Source organism: Corvus kubaryi, unplaced genomic scaffold (assembly GCF_017639235.1).
Source record: "Corvus kubaryi isolate FWS band 111438036 unplaced genomic scaffold, C.kubaryi_AGA036_p1.0 37341, whole genome shotgun sequence".
NCBI lineage: Eukaryota > Metazoa > Chordata > Aves > Passeriformes > Corvidae > Corvus > Corvus kubaryi.
Window position 1 is genome coordinate 422866 of NW_024581112.1, and position 19555 is coordinate 442420.

Sequence of the window (19555 nt, forward strand, 5' to 3'; positions counted from 1 at the left end):
TCACTCTGTCCCCCTCAAAAACATATAATTATTGATGTAAAAGACAAAGCAAAGGGTCAAGTGTCTTTTTTGGATGCCACCTGCATGAAGCTCTCTAGGAATGTAGCCAGGCTTCTCCAGCCATGCTGCAAGCTGTCTCTTGTTTTCCAGGAGTGTAAACAATCCCATTCATGTGTGTCACAGCAAACCTAAGCCAGAACAGCCCAAACTGCATCATGTTGTAAATGGTTTCCTGTGAAAAACAATACCTAATCAGTTTTTATGTTGCAGTTTGAGTGTGGTGGCAGGCTGGTCTTCTTCATGATCTCATGACAAAAGAAGTATCTCCAAAAAATCAAGTTAATACCAGAAAATCCCCAAATTATTTAATCTGGCCGTGCCATGTACCATGACATTATAAATATGCATGTTTCACTATGAAAATGAATTCTTCACTATCGGGTTAGAACTAGATGATCTTTAAGGTCCCTTCCAAACCAAATCATTCTGTGATTCTATGTGTCAACTGGAATAGAAAAATTATGCTTTTTACCAATCTGCATTTAATTTTTTATTCTGCTGTTCACACATCTCCCATACTCTGCTTTTACAGGTGAACATTTGTAATAGAACTTCTAAGCACAAAAGGCTTGTGCTGAAGCAAGGAAGACTGTGCTGGATCTGAGTGGCAGGAACATCACCTAGCAATGATCGGTTTTGTATCAGTACTGAACTGCCAGGCTAAAAGCCACAAGGGAGTGTTGTTGTTTTGGGGAAAATGTGTTAAGCTCGCCAAACTGTTCAGATGCTGGGAAACACAGCTGGACCAGCTGTGGCTTCCAAGTCAAGAAGTATGCAGGAGTCCTCTTCATGTAGCCTGTGGGAAAAAACCCACATGAATGGCTGTAGTGGACCAATATCTTGCCTCTCATCAGGACCTATCTCACTACTGTCTCTCATGCACTGACCCAGTAGTATGATGCAGTGTGAGCTCTGCCTCAGCTTGGCACATTTATAATAATGTGTTTCTTTTTCCAGTGGAAAACTGTTATAATAACAAGGTGGTTGTGATTTTGTGTGTGTGTGACACTTCTCTATGATATGGCAGTCGGGGACATGGTTTAGTGGTGAGCACAGTGGTGCTGGTTTAAGGAGTACTCAATGATCTTAGAGGACTTTTTCCAACCTTAATGACTCTATGATTAGTGTTTTCCTTATCCTCAGGCCCTTCTTCAAATAAGCACCAGCAGGTTGCTGATCAGTTCCCTCCTTTGGGGAAAGCATGCTTTTGTGGTGAAGAGGCTTAACAAGGGCCCACATCACCAGAATCTTTGTGACCCCAGGCTAATAAATCACTTGCTCTGCTCTTCGCCTTGGCTCCCAAAGCCTTTGGCCATCTACCTTCTCCACAGGGTAGTGTAAAGATAAAATCCATTTGTGATTCTGAGTTGCCTGGATACTGTTGGCACTTATGGGAAAATTAGAAGTACATAAATAGAAAAATGCATCTTCTAGAGTCTTTTGTCTCCAACCCTCCTCATGTAATTAACCAACTGCTGTGTCTTTCATTGGGCCAGTTTGACATCCCAAGCTGCTGCTCATCTGGTGTCCTCACTCAGCAGCTCTCCACAGGGCTCTGTAACTTCTCTCCCTAATTAGCGGCTTTTAATTGGCAAATCATCACTCTCTTCCAGCACAATTCCTCCCTTCCCTGATGTTCCTGGTGATGTCTGAAGAATAAGACCCAACTGACATCCTCTTCCAGGACTTTCCCGACACTATTTGCTCCTCAGAGGAATTTGTGCTCAATTTTAGCCTTAATTTGCTATTAGATTATACATTATTTATATAAAGAGAGATTCGCTGTCTATAACCCTTATTACTTAATTCAAGTCCAAGTTTATGAGTTAGACAAAAAAATTCTTAGAAGTCATAGCTATGACTGTACGAATGCAACCATGCAGTGATGTCCAAGGCGTTAGTAGTTCTGATATGAGATAAAGTGTTTTACAGGGTTAGGTTAAGATGATTTAGCTGGGTTCAAAGGGAGTGTACATCAACCAGTCCATGCTAATGGTAGTAGAGCTACTAACTGGTTGAAACCTGCTTATGAACTTCAATTCCATTAATTTTTTAATATTTTAAACTGCCTTTCGCTCTATTCCCAAATGATCTTCCCACTGCATAGAAGGTCAGGAGGTACCACTTTGGTGACTATAAAAGAACTGGAGGTCATCCTGGTTTCTTCTGAATTTTGAAAAGCCACTTTTATATTTTGTTATTCCCTTTCTCCTGGCTTACGGCAATACACATGGTCCCAGTAGCCTAACTTCATGGGCTACAACTCTCCCAGTAAGCCAGACAAGGTCAGAACATGGCAATGTAGTTGTTAAGACCTTAACTGTTAACACAACAACTGCTATTCATGCAAAGCAACCTGGAATGGTTATTCACAGATCTCGGCACATGCCCCAGAGCAAATTCCTCCTGAGTGGAAGCCCTGAAGCAAAACTCAGAATTTTGCTCAAATGCAAAAAATAATCTCTTTATACAGCAAAGTGAAATCTCACTCGAAAATTATAGAATCACAGAATGGTTTGAGTTTGAAGTGACCGTAGAGCTCATCTGGGTTTGAAGTGACCTTAGAGCTCATCCAATTCCACCCCCTACCTTCCAGTATATCAGGTTGTTCCAAGCCCTGTCCAACCCAGCCTTGGACACATCCAGGGATGGGGCAGCCACAGCTTCTCTGGGCAACCTGTGCTAGGACCTCACCACCCTCACAGGGAAGAATTTCTTCCTAATATCCAATCTAAATCTACCTGTCTTCATCTTAAAGCCTAATCCATGTTTTCATGTCACTGGGTTCTTTGTTTTAGGTTTTAAATGGTTAACTTCACATCTTAGCTGGTCTTCCTCATCCTTTTGTAGCTGATCATAAGTGCAGTGCAATGAATTCCATTTATTAGATAACATTTGTAGGGTACTTTCGATGTGAACAGTATTTTATAGATTACAGGTAAGACATACTCCCTGTCTAGGACACTCTGAAATCTAAAGTAGTCAAGTTAAACACATGGCAGATCATGAGAAAACATTTCATCACAAGGATTATGTGAGATTGCCAGGGATTAGAAAAGAGGAGTGCTGCTTGGAGAGCTGAATTTTAAGCAGTGCTTTGAAGAAAAGAGGGTGTTTGACAGATAAATGCAGAGAAACGGCAAAGGCACAAGGCAAAGAATGTGAAGAGATAAAAAAGAAATTAGATGAGAAGATAGAGATAAGCCAGTGCACTGTGAAATAACAGTCTGGATCTTGGTCCTGGGTGGAAGAATTCCTGTTATGAAGGCTGGGGAGTAGTGCAGGTAGAAAAGGAGAGGTCTTAGGACAGCTCTGTTTATAACTTCAACTGTATGATTAAATACCGTGTGATTTGTTGGTCTCCAAGAGGGAACTGCGGACTTGGGAATGAAAGAAAAGCATGAGTGATGTGCTGCACCAAAGACAGAAAAGGAGGAAAAAGAGTCAGAGGTCTGTGAGTCAACCCAAGGTGGAAAGGTGGGATCTGGAAGGAAAGTGTGTTCACTTCTGAGAACAAGAAGTGTGTTTGAAATGCAGGTCTTGGTAGTGAGAGGTCCCTGTGTTGAGACAGAGGGGGAAGAGAGTCAAAACCCAGTGCCAAGGTCCATCATGGTTGGATGGCAAGAGAAGCATGGATGAAATACTTCAGGAGAGAAGGTGGATAGAAGTAAACATGGAGGATCAAAATCATGATCCAGCCCAACACCAATACACAGAATAAGATTAGAGGAGCCTTGCAGAAAGGTCTGTGGGAAAATGTTTAGGGACACCTTCTTCAACTTTGTTCTGTCAAAGACATTGTTCCTTCTGTCTTCTCCAATGTAGAGAGGACAGCTGCTTCTGCCTGGATGTGGTCATTGTTGCTTACCATAGAATCATGGAATGGGTTGGATTGGAAGGGGCATTAAAGATCATCTAGTCCAATTCCCTGCCATGGACAGGGACACCTTCCACTAGATCAGGTGGACTTCCAAAACCACAAGTCTGTGCTTTTCCATTCTGTGCCATATCCTTGATAAAATTCCCCGTCAGCTAAACCTACACCTTGCAGAAACCTTGATGGCCTTTGCTGAGCATGACTGTTGCTTCCCTGTGCTCCCCTGTCTGTGTTCACATGTCTGCCCCTTGCTTTATTCTTTGACTGTGAGTCAAGCAGACCCTCCAGCTGACCTTCAGGGTGCTGCAGTGATGCAGGAAAGCCGTGTCGTGGTCTAGGTTTTCCACCCTGGTAGCTGACGCAGAATGGGTTATCACCCTTCTCTTGGCAGGACTGGTGGAGCTCTCTCCCTTGGGTGTAGTAATATGTATCAAAAAGAACACTCCACCTTTATGTTGCTCTAATTTGTACAAGAACCTGAGTTAAAAATTATTATCATGATGTGGATTCAGGAACTGGTTTGGGGCTCCTAGCTGGACACAGGATCTGAGAAATCTCCTGGTTTAACAACATAAATGCAGAATGAGCAGCACCAATGTAACAGAAGAGAGCTACCAGCAACTGATGAGTGGGGAGGTGGGTGGATTACACAGAAAAATAAAGAAACCCATTAGAATAATTCAGGAAGACAGCTTTTTTTTTTTTTTTTCTCCTTTGTTTTTTTTATGTCTGTGCTTGGTATAACACTTCCCGGGAAAAAATTGAAGATAGAAAAATAACAGCCTTTTACAAGCCAAAATTTGATTATGCGTAGAAAAACAAACTCCTCTAACAGCAGCTGCTGTTTTATATGTTGGCCTTAAAGCACTTAGTATTATGAAACTTGGAATAATATTTAGCAACTGCAGTAATCCAGTTAATTTTTTTAATAGACGTTCACTTACATCCTGTTTATAAGTTGTCCCTGAGCATCTGCAATATTACAAAGATGTATTGTCATGACAAGGTGATTAGAGGAGATTGTTTGCTTGGGGTGGTGGTGACTAATTACAGTTTAATTTACAGTCTAGAAAGTAAGTGAAGCATGTTAACACTTTGGTTGATAGATCTTCAGCTAGTTCAAGCTGACCTGGGCCATTTGAAGACCAAACTCCGGACTGCCTTTTTATTCTTGGTTTTACTCAAAATCAAGTCATTTTACAAGACCTTGTAATTTGTTTACATATCTGCACTATGGTGTTTGGCATTATTTATACTTTGTTTTGTTTGATGATATTACCCAAACCATGTAAATTGTCTGGAATTGAACTTGAGTGTTTATAAAAAATCTGGTATTCACCTTCAGAGCTTTTAACCCAGGAAGTCAGAACAAAATAGGGAATCAGGAGAGGGCTGTGTAAAGATTCCAAGTTCAATGAAAATTTACCAGGTTATAAAGTTTTCTTCAGCAAATGCTCCCATGCAAAGATGTCCTAGAAGATATCTGTGCATGACTGAGGAATCTTATGCTGCTCGTGGGACTTGGAACTGGGGCCAAGTGCTTGCATAACTACTTGAGTGGCTACAGACTTACAACATAGCCAGTAGGTGAAAAACTCTGTTTCTTACTAACCTGAGCCCTGAGTGTCTTCACTGACATGCTGGAGGCAGCGAGATGTAAGTCATCACGTAGTTTAGCAAGGTGGGCAAAGCTCTCAGCCAGTTTCCGTGCTGGTAGAGCTGATTTCATCACTTCTTGCAGCAAAAGAAGCAAAAGCAGAGCAACAGAAGAGCCTGTGTCTCATTTGACCATCTTGATGGCTGCCTTTTGCCAGTGTAGTGTAGGAACAACCTGCACGGCCATAGTTTCTTCTCCACTCATCCTGCAGACAAACAAGAGGATTATCTCCGAAGCCCTATTTGGCAGCTGAAAACCTCCACCCTGAGCAGTTTGTACAGTAGTAGCAGGGAGTGTTTGTGATAGCAGCCAAACAACCTATGCTCCTGCAGTGCAGGAGTGTGCAGGAGCATGTCCAAGATCAGTAATACCCAGAAACATAACAACAATTAGCACACATACACAATTAAACCTCCCTGCCTAAAATATCAGCTCAGAGCATGTATTTACCTATTTATACTTCCTACCAAAAATAAACAGATTAAAGTCACAAACCTACTGTGTGAGTAGGTAGAGGGAAAAACATCACATGTGAAGCATAGCATGTGATATAAATTCCTCTGATGCAACATGTTTAGGCTCCCTTCCCATCTCACCCTCCTTGCAGCAGTTTGGATCGAGTTGCTGGACAATTCTTTCCAACAAATACCAGGACAGTGTGTCTGCTTTGTGTCTATGTTGTTATCAATTATCCACAGATACTGCAGCCACAATTCTAGGCAAAAGTTACCAGAAATTCTTACCTTATTTGGGGTTTTTTTTGCTTATTTGGTTTTCTAGTGTTTGTTTGCTGGAGACACCAGGTTAGGACTTGGATCCTAAGTTTGTTTTCTGGCTTTGCCACTGATTCACTGGCTTGTGGGAAGCAGGTTGCACTCATGGCACGTGTTGGAGATTAGGATTGCTCCTTTTGTTTTCTTTCAGGGACTTTTCTCCCATTTATTGCTAAGAGACAATAACGACTGGTACCTAAGAGAGACAAAAGAAGTGGCCACGGAGAAGGGGCAGGAGTGCAGCTGGTGCATTCTCTTAGGAAGGGCAAAGATACCTCGAGATTTTGGCTGGGTCATGAGGGGTTGGGCTTGGGTCCTCTCTCTCGCTCTCAGCATCGAAGGAGGATCATCGAGCTGTTCCTTAATGGGGGAAGAATTCGCTGCCGCTGCCTAAGCCCAGCCCTGTACTGCTTCTCCTGCTGTGGGTGAGCCTTTGCTCGTGAGAGCAGCCATTGAACTGAGACCTTATTGGCACCCTGCCTTACTGAAAAAGAACCCTTGCCATCTGTTTGGGTGCCTCAGAGGAAAAGACCAGGACCTCGACCCCCGAACCCCCTCCTGGAGGGCGCATCTCCCCGGCTGCGTGGGGCAGCTGCTGCAGAGGAGCCCAGCTGCCGCTGCCCAGCCCCGCTGCTTTCTGCCGCTGCCTCGGGCTGTTTTTCGCTACACCCCACACTCCCTGCTCTGCTGGGACACGCAGCGACCCCTGCTACAGCTGTGGAGTTTCTGATACATTTTGTTTATTACTCAGGGATTTTGCGGGCCTCTGCTGTTCCAGCTTGCTGCTTCCGAGGTTCCTGCTGCAGCTCATTTGGCCATCCAGAGGGGCACCAGGACTGGCCGCCCCCCCACGGGTTTGTAAAGGCAGCCCCTTTTCCATCCCTTCCGCCGGCTGCGCCGCCATTACCCACGTGCAGAGAAACGGCCGAGCTCGCGCCACAGCGCCCCCTGCAGGCGCGGGGAACCAGCGCACCAGCGCCCCCTGCCGGCTGTGAGCGGAACTGCACCGAGGGGGAAAGGGCCCGACAGCCGAGAGAGGCTGGCACTGGGCTCCTGGTTCTGTTTGTGGTTGCTGCCGGTGGTGCTGTTTGTTTGCCTTGTTATACATATATATTCTAGTAAAGAACTGTTATTCCTTTTCCCATATCTTTGCCTGAAAGCCCCTTAATTTCATGGTTATAGTAATTTGGAAGGAAGTGGATTATATTCTCCATTCCAAGGGAGATTCCTGCCTTCCTTGGCAGACACCAAGGTAGTATGTGAAGCAATATCAATCTGCGCTCATGTAAGCTGCTCCTTCAGCTTTGTCGCTGTTGGCTTTGTGCAGCTGGGTCAGATTTCTGAAGTGGCAAAAAAGAGTGTTTGCATGGCACAAGCAAAGAATTAGGATGCTGATAGGCCTTGTCGTGTGCACTGTGTTTGATCTAAGATGCAACAAGGAAAAACTATTATGACATCCATATTCCTCCCAGATAGTAAAGCATGTTGGAATTTCTGTGACCCCTTTCCCCAAAGGCACAAGTATTGTTCCCGTTAGGCTCAGGAAACTAATTTTGAGCCTCCCTTTCTTTTGGGTTGTAGTTGTACGTGAGCTGTCCCATCAAAGACCCCTAGTTATTTCTGTTGCCTGAGTGTGTCTGGAGTAATTAATTCTCTCTAAGATTCTGTCTACATCAGCAAATTGGACTTGCCCATGGCTGCTTTTCAGCACTGAGACCAACTGGCACGATACCCCTTTTCCACACTACTGAAGTCTATTTGTGACCAAAACATGGTGTCTGAGCACCTTCTGCTATTTCCCAGGCTGTGCTTAGTGGCACTTGAGGAAGGAGTTGGTTCATCCAGGACAGAGGCATCCCGGGGGGGGGGAGCTTAGCAACACTGACACTGAGACAGCGTGAGTCCTCATCATGTTTAGTTTAGTGGAGTAGATGATGCTCAAAAGACTATACTGGATATTAATTTTCACAAGGTATTTGCTTATCGTCTAGGGTTTTTTGATACTCTATGATTTCTTCAGAAATTGGACAGTCCTTGCCTATTTCCGATTGTCTAGAAAAAAAGGCTCCATATTAGTTTGGACCACAAACCTTCAAAATCCTTGAAACCTCATTAAGACCAAGCTGCATCTTTCCATCTTACTTTAAACCGAACATTTTATGAAGGATCTATCATTCTTAATCTTTTATGTGTCAGCACATGTGTCTTTGATCTTTTATGCCTCAGTAGATGTGGTTTTGCTCACTATATCTTGAGAAACTATGATACAGGGCACATTCTCATGTAGGAGCATAAGAATATGCTTTCCACCTTTGATTTTTCCTAATAAATCCTATTTTTGCTAAGGATAAGGTAAAAAAATGTGTCTATCGTTGCTTTTCTTGTGCAGGTATCTGTACAAAACCCACAACAGCAATAAAAGGCTGACAAGCAAACTTGTGTGGTGCTCCACAAGCTGCCAGCTTTCACTGGTAGCATCTTTACTGAGAGAAATTAGACCCATAATTAGTTATTTCTTAGGCTCCCAGCCTCTTTTGCAAGAAAGGGTCTTTTTTGTCTCTCATCTGAGGACTAGTGAAACATTTTTGGTGGAAAAGATCTTTATCTTCATCATGAGAAATGCTGGTGTGGAAAGCATTTAAATTTCCTCATCCTATCAGGAGAAGCATAAGTAAACCAGGTTGGATGGGGCTTTAAACAACCTGGTGTTGTGCTCCAGACCCTTCCCTAGCTCTGTTGCCATTCTCTGGACAAGCTCTGGCACCTCAATGTCATTCATGCATGTGCCACATAGTGTTCTGCATTGGCCCAATCACAGGGAATGAAGAGACCTTACTGCCTCTTTCTTCTCTCAGAGAATCCAAGTCAGAGACTCAGCTCTGTGCTTCTTGCAAAAAAAGTGTGTGAAAACAACTTTGTAAGCATAATCTGGAGCATTCACCTGTTATCCTGAGTCACTGTTGTCCTTTCTTTGAGGTATTTCTTCCACCAACAACCAAATTTCCAGCAGTAGCTTTGCAGATTGCTTGCCTACCGTAATGATGCCAAAATGACTTTTGCTTTTATATATTCTTTGTATATATTCATAGCTCTGTAGGCTATTATTGTACAGTTATATAGTTTCCTAACTCCAATACTTTTCCTATTAGATGAACAAATTCCTGAAGGCCTGTTCTAATCTTTCTTCTTCTGGGAATCAAGACCAAGACACCTTCCCAAGACACTTGCCCACATATTAGATAATAAACAGCTAGCAAGGAGGGGGGCTTCAGAAGGGGTTGAACCAAGAGGGGGAATTATTTCATTACCTGTGTTTCTAATTGGGGATTCTTGCCAATTATGCTAATTTGCTAAACTTATAAAACTGTACTTGTCCTGTATCCCGTGTGCATTTTTGACACATTTTCGGCATGTATGTCAGCATGTTGTGCACCTGGAGGTACCCTTCATTAAATGGTAACTGCATTTTTATCACCTTAACCTTGTTTGGCTCTTGATTTTAGGGGCTTAAGGCAACAATTGCAGAATGGCCAAACCCCCTTGACTTGTAAAAGTCTCAGTAATGCACCATTCCTTTCTGTGAATACCCACATATTTCCAAAGTGTTTTTTCTTTTGGGAGAGCAGTTTTGCCTCATTTAGCTGACAGTCAATTCCAGTGATTTTTTCTGCAAGCTCCCAGAATCCTGTGAGACAGACAAAAAAATTGGTTTTACAGTTTTGCAATGTGAGAATTATTGTTCAAAATAATAGAAAAGAAAATAAAGCAAAAAATTACAATGAGATACAGTGAAACCAACAGTAATTCGGTTGAAGAGATTCACATCTCAAAATTTGTTATTTTTTTCCTATGTAGACAACATAAATCCACATATATTAATTTCAAACATATTTTTATGAGTAAATAGTACAAGATTATATTTGAGATACTTAAATTCATAAAATCATAGTATGGTTTGTGTTGGAAAAGGCTTTAAAGACCATCCAGTTCCAAACTCCCTGCCATGGGCAGGGACATCTTCCGCTAAACCAGGTTGCTCCAAGCCCCATCCAACCTGGCCGTGAACACTTCCAGAAATGGGGCAGCCACAGCTTCTCTGGGCAGCCTGTGCCAGGTCCTCACCACCGTCATCTAGCCTAAGTGCTGAAGACATCATATGACGCCTAAAGGTCTTTGCTATGACAGTCATGTAAGGAGGTTGAGGAATGGGAATGTCTATGTTGTGTAGTGGACAGCTGAAGGGAATCCAGAGGAAACACCATTTCAGTGAGAAAATAGCAGAACCTATGTGAAGAGACCAGAAAGCTGGAAATCTTCCCTTCCTCCCAACTGAATCTGCTACCCCAGAACTGGAGTCAGACTCTTCCTCAGCTCTCCTTTTGACCTTGTTAATTCTAGGATGTGTAAATGTTCTCTGCTGGGTCTGGCTAGTGTGAGGAGAGGTTGGGAGAGGAGTATGTGCTACTGTGCTTGGGCAAACAGGCAGGCTATGGTCAGGAAGCCCTGAGACCTACCTTCTCAGCACTGTAAGCACACCCATCTCTTGGGAAGCTCCTGCTTCTGCCTCGTGTGTCATGGCATGTATGGGAGCAGTGTGTGCCCTCTCAGACACTGCTGGTTCAATGCATGGATAGCTTGAGCACTCGGCTGGGTATTCCAAGATCCTCCCAGACTGTCCTCCCAAGGACCAGCTAATACCAACATCTTTTGTCTCACCCAAGCAACCTTCTGGTAGAACAGTGGTCATTGGTCTTAGTAGAAACGGGACGCAAAACCTGGGTAAGACACAGGTGTGTTTGGTACATGCCAGTTGGAAGATGAGTACCCAAGTTCAAGAGAGAAACCAAAAACCTCTTGCAAATTCATCTGATGTGCTTAAAAAACTGAGGACATACATTTATTTCAGAAACTTAATAGAAAACTAAAGCTACATTAAATGCAGAGGATCCCTTACTTCATCTGAATTGATTGTGTACTGAAGTATCTTAACTTGGGGCCAACTACCTCAACCAGAGCCCTGCTGGAAGGTGCTTTAGCTCCTTCCTCACACATGCCTGCAGGTTTTCTTGCTGGGGAAACCAGCACAGGAAGAGTAGAGGAAAGGGTGCAGCTGGGTCTCCTTCCTACATAGAGTTAGGAGTGAGAAATGCTTCTTGTTCCTACTGTTCTGCTGTTCCCTGATGCCCATCTCACGCTCCAGCTGTTTCAGGATACACATAATAAGTGACCTTCTGCCAAAAATCCCTTTTCCTTTCACCCTCTTTTACAAGTATGGATTTGGGGAGCAAGCCTGGGCATCCAGGTAATCTTCAGGCATCAGTGTAATCTTCTGTTGGATCCCTGCTTCATTCAGGATGTAAATTTTTCTGCTCTTTGTCCCCAAGGAGATTATTAGAAATACTGCCTTGGTGCACACATACAACCTGCATAGAGCAGCATCTGGGTGAAAGGCCAAGTTGTGTAGCACAAATTGTTAGCCAGTGTCTCCTGGATGAAGGTTATGGTGCTTTTCACTTGCTTTGAATCCTTTGAATATTTTGTGATTGTTACATGCTCTTTTCTTAAAAGTCCCATACAGGACCACTGTTTATATATATATATATATATATATATATGGGTTTTTTGGTTTTTGATTTGTTTTTTTGTGTGTGTGTGTGAGGAGAAAAATTATTTGTGGTTTCTTTCACTAGCAGCAAGATAACATGTAACAGATCTTTTGATTAAAAACTAAAATGAAAGATCCATCATGCAGCAAAAAGAGCTTTGAATAATATCTTTCAGACTAACTCAAAGAAAGGCAAACAGGTCCCCTATTTTTTAAGTGATCCACAGCCCTGAATATCTGTCCCAAAATATTCAGGCTCCAGGCTGCCAGCAGAAGAAGGACTGGAGGTTAAGGGCTTGACCTTCCTGAAGAAACTGTACTTGGCCAAAAAAGACTTTGGCTCAAAGGCTCACTGGGGGATGGATAAAGTTTCAGCCTAGAGCAGAAACTGCTGCCAGTAGTTTGCTCAGATGCAACATTTTAGCTGGAGATTTATTGAGGGGTTTTTGTTTGTTTTGTTTTTCTATTGCTTCTCTTTTCAAAGTTGAAACTTGTTCTGTAACACTCTCTCAGTCTTTTATATGGATTATCAGACACTTAAGAAAATCAAACAAACAAGCGAACAACCTAAGTTCATAGTCAGCAAGTTTGTAATGAAAGGTGGACTGGTGACCTCTTGACAAACCTTCAGCTGAGATTTTGGCAGAAGTAAAAGTAGAAAGCTGTTTCCCTTATTTGCTGCCAGCATTTTTATGTTTCCACTGGCTTCACTGGGCACCAAATGGACACTAAATGTGGACAGTATAATTTCCAGCACAATGCATATGTATGACTCTCCTCACAAGGCTGTGTTTGTGGAAAGTATTGTACCTCGTGGTCTTTAACGAAACACAGGTGAAGCTGAGTTTATTCGTAAAGTCTGGGATTACTTCGGCTGTCACCATGAAACAGAAAGATAAACAGAACTAATAAAGTAATGAACCTTAAAAAATACTCTCGAGACTTCAGTTCATCTATAATTTGCACAGTGATTTTACAGAAACTGCATGTGTAGGAGACAAGGAAATGGGGCTCTGAAGCCAGTTATTCGGCTTTGTAACAGGGTAGGCAGAGGTCTTTCCACGTGTCTAAGTTAATGTCTATCTAAAGGCACCTCTAAGTCTTTCTGATAGCAAAAGAGGGTGTCATTGAGCTCAGGATCAGGACCTCAGAGCTCCAGTGTCTGACTCTCTCCATAGTTTTAAATTGTTTATTTAAACGCAAACTTTGTTTCCTGGTGCAGCCCAGATGTAACCAAGTGCAACCCACCCCTCTGACCTTGAGAAATTTCCATTATTTATATATTATAGGATTAACTTCAATATAGGACACAAAACTAGGCTAAATCTTATGAACTCCATACTTTCATTTATGCCTTATCCACACCTATCTCTCACACCACCCTTGAATCCCACGCAAATGAAGGGAATGGGTTCTTTATCCAAAACCCATAAAGCCCCCAAGAGGACTCAATATCTGTGATAATATGTCTATGTGATTATACCAAGTTTATGCTCTTTCTGGTTTTACAGTAGTGGAGGGAATTTGCTCAGGGACTTCAGTCTACAAAACACCCCAGCTGGCACTTCTAGTCCACATTAACATTCAGAGTGAAGGCAAAGGTGCTAAGAATAATAGCAAGATGATTGTTCCCTTAGTATAATGCTTTTATCCTCTTAAAGCAATGCAGGGCAGGACAAAAGCTGCTTTGCCAGGGAACTTGCCAAGAGATTCACAGCTGGAGGGGACTGACGCACAGATAGAAATTGAAGGGCTGAATAGAGTCTGAAACAAAATAACAATAAAAGTCATTGGCTTTTTTTAAGGGGGAAATTAATTTCTGCTCAGGCTGACTGGAATAAGTGGGTTGGAATAATCATAAGATATGTCTGTTGATTGTAATAGTCAGTGTATTGGGTCAGTTGGGAAATACCGGCTCTGCTGCAATGACATAAATGGGGAAAAAATTGCTTCAGGGTTCTTGTTAAGCAGCAGAGGGAGACAGTCAGTGATGTATCATACCTCTATCCCTGCACGCCAGCATAATTTGCTCAATGGGTAAGTAATCATGCAAAATAAGTCCAGAGGAGGCCACAGAGATGCTCCAGGGACTGGAGCCCCTCTGATCTGGAGACAGGCTGGGAGAGCTGGGGGTGTTCAGCCTGGGGGAGAAGGCTTTAGGAAGACCTCAGAGCCCCTTCCAGTGCCTGAAGGTGCTTCAAGAGAGCTGGAGAGGGACTCTGGATAAGGGCCTGGCGTGACAGGACAAGGGGAATGGCTTCCCACTGACAGAGGGTAGGGCTAGATGGGAAAAGGGCAGAAATTCTCTCTGTGAGGATGTTGAGGCCCTGGCACAGGTTGTTCAGAGAAGTTGTGCCTACCCCATCCCTGGAAGTGTTCAAGGACAGGCTGGACAGATCTTGCTTCCATTTTAGGAAATCTGGTCTAATGAAAGGTGTCCCTGCTCATGGCAGGAAGTTTAGAACCAGAGATCTTTTAGGTCCCTTCCAACCCAAACCACTGTTATTCTGTGATGAATATTTCTAATTCATGTCCAGTCTCAGTGATTTAGGCTTTTGTTTCTATACTAGTGGTTGCTCTTTCCCTTTTTCCCCAGATTCACACCAGTACACTCCATGGGAATTAAAGTTCGTCCTGAAGTAAACATGGCAAAGCATCAAGGGCAGCTGGTGCACTTCTTAGTCCTCCTGACCCAGTCTGTAAGAAATGCAATCAATATGGCACCATCCTGCACATTATCCAATGTGGATAGGTAGATAGAAATAACTACTAATGACTAAGCAGATTGATTGTGTTCCCTACTGTACCAGGAAACCAGCACAACACAAGGTTCATTGACACTTACTGAAATCTTGGTTATCCTGGAGTTTTCCTTCCCAGCATATCCAGGAACTGATCACAGCATTGTTGTGGGTATTAAAAGTTGGGCCTTGGGTACTAACTGAATTCCATGGCTAACTGCCTCCCACTCCACAATACAGACCAAAGCTGCAGATTGCCTTTGCATAAAAGAGTACTCTTGAACCTGTCTTTTCTCTTAGCACCATTTCATTCTCTTTCTGCCATATAAATGCTGCATGCATCTCACAGCAAATAATATAGATATCTGTGTGCCCAATTACATATGGGCACTGGCTTCTTCTCTCCAGCCCTTTAGTCCTATCTCACCATTGTAAAAAGTCTTATGAGTTTCTTTTTCTCCTTCGTGCAGCATTTGTTGTTGGCCTGGAATATCTGGGGAATTTCCACTTTAAAATTATTTATCAGGAAGCCTACATGGTGATTTGTAAATGTCAAAGTCTTTTAATCTGAAAGACAAATCTTATCTGGTGTGTGGGAATAATGTGTAGGGTTGCTAGTAAACACACTTGTCTTTGTCCTTTCTGAAAGTCGCTTCTGGCTCCAGGGCTTTATGTAAAATGTTGAGTTTCATAGAATCATAGAATGGTTAGTGTTGGAAAAGACCTTAAAGACCATGTAGTCCAACACCCCTGCCATGGGCAGGGACACCTTCCACTCGACCAGGTTGCTCCAAACCCCATTCAGCCTGGCCTTGAACATTTCCAGGAAAGGGATGTCGCTGTTGTCCCCAGGGACGGTGAGAATCATGACATGGAATTCAAGCCCAGGATAAAATGGGATTATTTAATTAATTATCACCTCGTTTATATAACTTGGTTCGCAATAGAGAAATGGCATTATTGGCTGCTTGACCATACACCTCCCAGAGTGATTGGCTGAATGCTAACACACCTATTTCAAAATATTTTCTTCAGTAAACCAAAACAAGACTGTGCAGGTGCAAGATAGAGAGTTAGTTTACAAAAACCTCTTTCACTGTTTCTCAGCTAAAGCATGAGAAAGGAAAACTTCACAAAATGCTTCAGCAGCTGGAAAATTCCTCTTCTCCTTCTTTTTAGCACCCACAATGGGGCAGCCACAGCTTCTCTGGGCAACCTGTGCCACCACCCTCACAGGGAAGAATTTCATCATATAAGCTCCCCTTCAATGCCCGGTAAGAACAAGAAGGAGGATCAGTGGGGGCCCAGAGGGATTTGACTGCCTCAAAATGCATCAAAACAATATTTCTGGGGGGCAGGTGGGTGACATAAATTTGTAGCTTTACCTACACAGCTGCTGGTGCCCTTGTGCTGTGCTGCAGCTGAGTGCCTTGGCTGGCTGCTGAGCTCCATGGTGGTAATGTTGCCAGAATTATTTTTGCTTTTATATATTCTCTATATTCTTTACATATATATTTGTAGCTCTGTAGTCTATTATTGTAATTGTAGCTAGTCCCAGTACTTTTCCCTACCTTTTCCCTAGGCAGAAAGACAAAACACATTCCAGAGCTCCAAGCCCCGGGAGGTACAAGGTCCCTATCCTATCTTGGTTCTTCCTGGGAACCAAGGTTGAAACCAGCTCTTCAAGACACATTTTCATAAACAACGTTTAGTCCCATCTGAGGGGAAGGATTTAGAAAGGGGTTGAACCAGGGAGGAATTGCCTTACCACATGTGCTCCTAATTGGTAATTTTTGTCAATTATGCTAATTTGCTAAACTTATAAAATTGTATTCACTCCAGGTGGGGGTGGGCATTTCAGCATTTAGGCATTTTCCATATCTGGCCCTTGGAGGCCTCCAGTAAAGACCAGCCTTTATATTACCTCCCAGACTAATATTCTCTCAGAAGTGTGTTTTTTCATTTCTAGGTTATTTAAGGCATCAGTATCACCTCTTGTGGTGGTTTCCAGGCTATTAATGAGCAGGCACCCAAAACCAGCCTCTAAGGCACGCCCTGGGGATGTCCCCACCTTGCACATGTTGAGGTAATGAAGTGTCTGTCCAGAGGTTGTGGGGTCCACAATTGTCCTTGCAGCAACATCTGGAGTGCAATGCCATTCCATCCTCTTCTTGTGCAGGTCAATGGAGCTGGACAGTGATGGAAGAGTGTGATCATAACTGAGCCAAGCAGTGTCGCCAGGAAGTGTTGTTAGGTGTCACTTCACCCATGACGCTCATGACACCCATGGCACCCATGGCACCACTCACTGCGCTGCACAGAGTGGACTATTTTGATATTGGGTGGTGTGTGAGCAATACTGCCCTGAAGTCTGGGAGGAGTGGCAGAGATGAAGTGGATGAAGTGGCAGAGCAAGGATTTGACAAAGACTGGGCTTGAAATGAGAAAAAGGGATCAATTCTGTGGATTTCTCTTTACTTGCAAAGCAATGAAATCCTAATCCAACTGATGTGATTTTCTAGTGGATTTTTTGGAGACAGCTGCTAAGCTCAATTTTGCATAACACTGGTAAAAAAAGGTAGAGGTTCTTTGCTGCTCAAATTACCCCTGAACTCAGTTATCTGAGTCCAGTGTTTGACTAAATGATCTGAGGCAAAATCCACATGTATTGTGTGACAGATATGGGGTTTGGTAGCCCAGATGTTTTCAGAGGTGTCTCAGCTGTAATTAGCTATTGAGGACTTGTGGCCTAAGAAGGTTTAGAACTATTTCAAATTATCTTCCGCTAGTTTGTGATAGTAATTTCTGAGAAGGGCAAGACATACTTGAGAACCCACTTCTGCCTTTGTGCGTGGGTAGAGGTTTTTGTGATTCTAAGCTGGTCTCAGTCAGCACAATCCCCCTGCCAGCAGATCTGGAGGGTAAAAAGTCCCCCAAACCCACTCCTGCCACCACAAGTGACACCACTCAGAGATATGATGCCATGTTTCCTCCAACAGCAAGGTCTCCATTGCACAGACTGCTTCCATTTCTTCATTTCCTCTGCCCTAGCCTGATGCAGTCTCCTGCTCTCACTCCTACCTAGTGACCTTTGCATCCTCAAAACACTTTCGTTTTAATTACTTTTATTGTGCCTGCTTGCAAACCCATTGTGAGAAGATCTCATGCCTGTGTCTGGTGGAAACTGGGTCTTGTTCACAAAAAAGGGGTTAAAGAGTAATATTGCAGCATCACACAAACTGAACTGCTTATGAAGCTCACAGATTTACAGGTCTGAAGGCAACTTAACTTAACTTAAACTTTTCATTCCCAAAACCTGTAAGGGATTTTTGGAGCCTTGAGCATGGGATGGATTCACATAAAGCTTTGCAGAGAGGTTGGGTTTCTTAGGATGCTGTTCCAAGTTTGGCTGAAACTGAACATAAAGAAACACCATGTCTGTCTAGGAGTTGTCTGATAGTAATAAGCAGAACCTAACAGGAAGGAGCCTACAGAGTATTCAAAGGTTAAACAAAGGACACTGTGATGTCCTAAGCTGAATTCTTCTGCCTAGGAGAGGTCTACTGCTATTCAAACTCTGAGGGAACTGGCAATCTGGGATGTGTCTGCTGTGAGATGTGTCAGTGAGTGCTAGTTTCTTCCTAAGAAATTGTTGCTGCCAAGATAAATCATCTTGTGCATGTCTTTGGAATAATGAAAATAAAATTGTTCCTTCTTACCACATTTTCCCAGGGAGTGCTCCCACTACAAGGCCAGAAGGGAGCAAGTCACCTAAGAAAACCATTGACACTTTCACCTCAATTGGCAAGGATTGCTCAAAGCAAGGCCAGACATTCGTTGCAACAACTTGCCACAAGATTTTTGCCTGCTTTTTCTCTTTTAAGGAATTTTTTCATACTTCACATTCAGCCAGTTACATCTCACTTTGTTGCTTGCCGTTTTGATGCAACTATAATTCCTTGGGTGTACCTGTGATTTGTACGGCTGTTGGAGTAAAGACACTTTAATCTGCAGGGCTTGGTGCAATGCTTGGTTTGATCCCAACTCTGTTTTCTTACTGGAGCCACACCATATATTCTTATTTCATGGTGATGGATAAGGGATCTCAACAGTGTTTTGGGATAATACCTGGGTGCAGGTCATTCTAGAGGGAAAGGGATGGGAGGGAACCTCAGGACACATCATCTGACCAAATGATGTGTTCAAACATAGCAGATCATGCTGCACATGTCTGCAGTTGATACACAACTTCAGAGCTCTGTTTGGGTTTGCTCTGAGGAGCTGGGAGCTTCTGGACACCAGGAAAGAACATCATGCCTTGGAGATGATGACCAGCAATTTTGACTCAACTTGATGTGGGTGAGAAGAGCAGAGATGGGATCCCTGGGAGCTCTCTTCTGAAGCCCTTGTGAGTGATGATGTGCTCTGCCAAGTGCTGCGAGATGACTAGGAAGCAAGCACAGTCTTTCCATCACCACCAGCCCATTCTGGATCAGGCTCAGGATGCATCATCATGGCTGTGGTGTGTGGCGTGGTTCCACTGTATACATGACTCTGTTACCAAGTAAGGTTTCTTTTAAGGATGTAGCTGATCGTGCAGCAAGACTGTGGAAATACAGGGGGAGACAGTGTAAGCTGGTTAACTGCTTTAAACCACACATTCCTCCCCTCCCCCCTTTCTTTTGAGTTTAATTTTTAAAATGGTCTGTAGGTTTTTTTGCCAAATAGCAGTTCATCACTTTTTTTGGTGAAACTTTCACAGCTGGGGACTTTCCATGGTCATTTGGAAAAAGTGATGCAGATTGTAAATCATGTCTTAATTTGACTTAAAATATCTAAGCC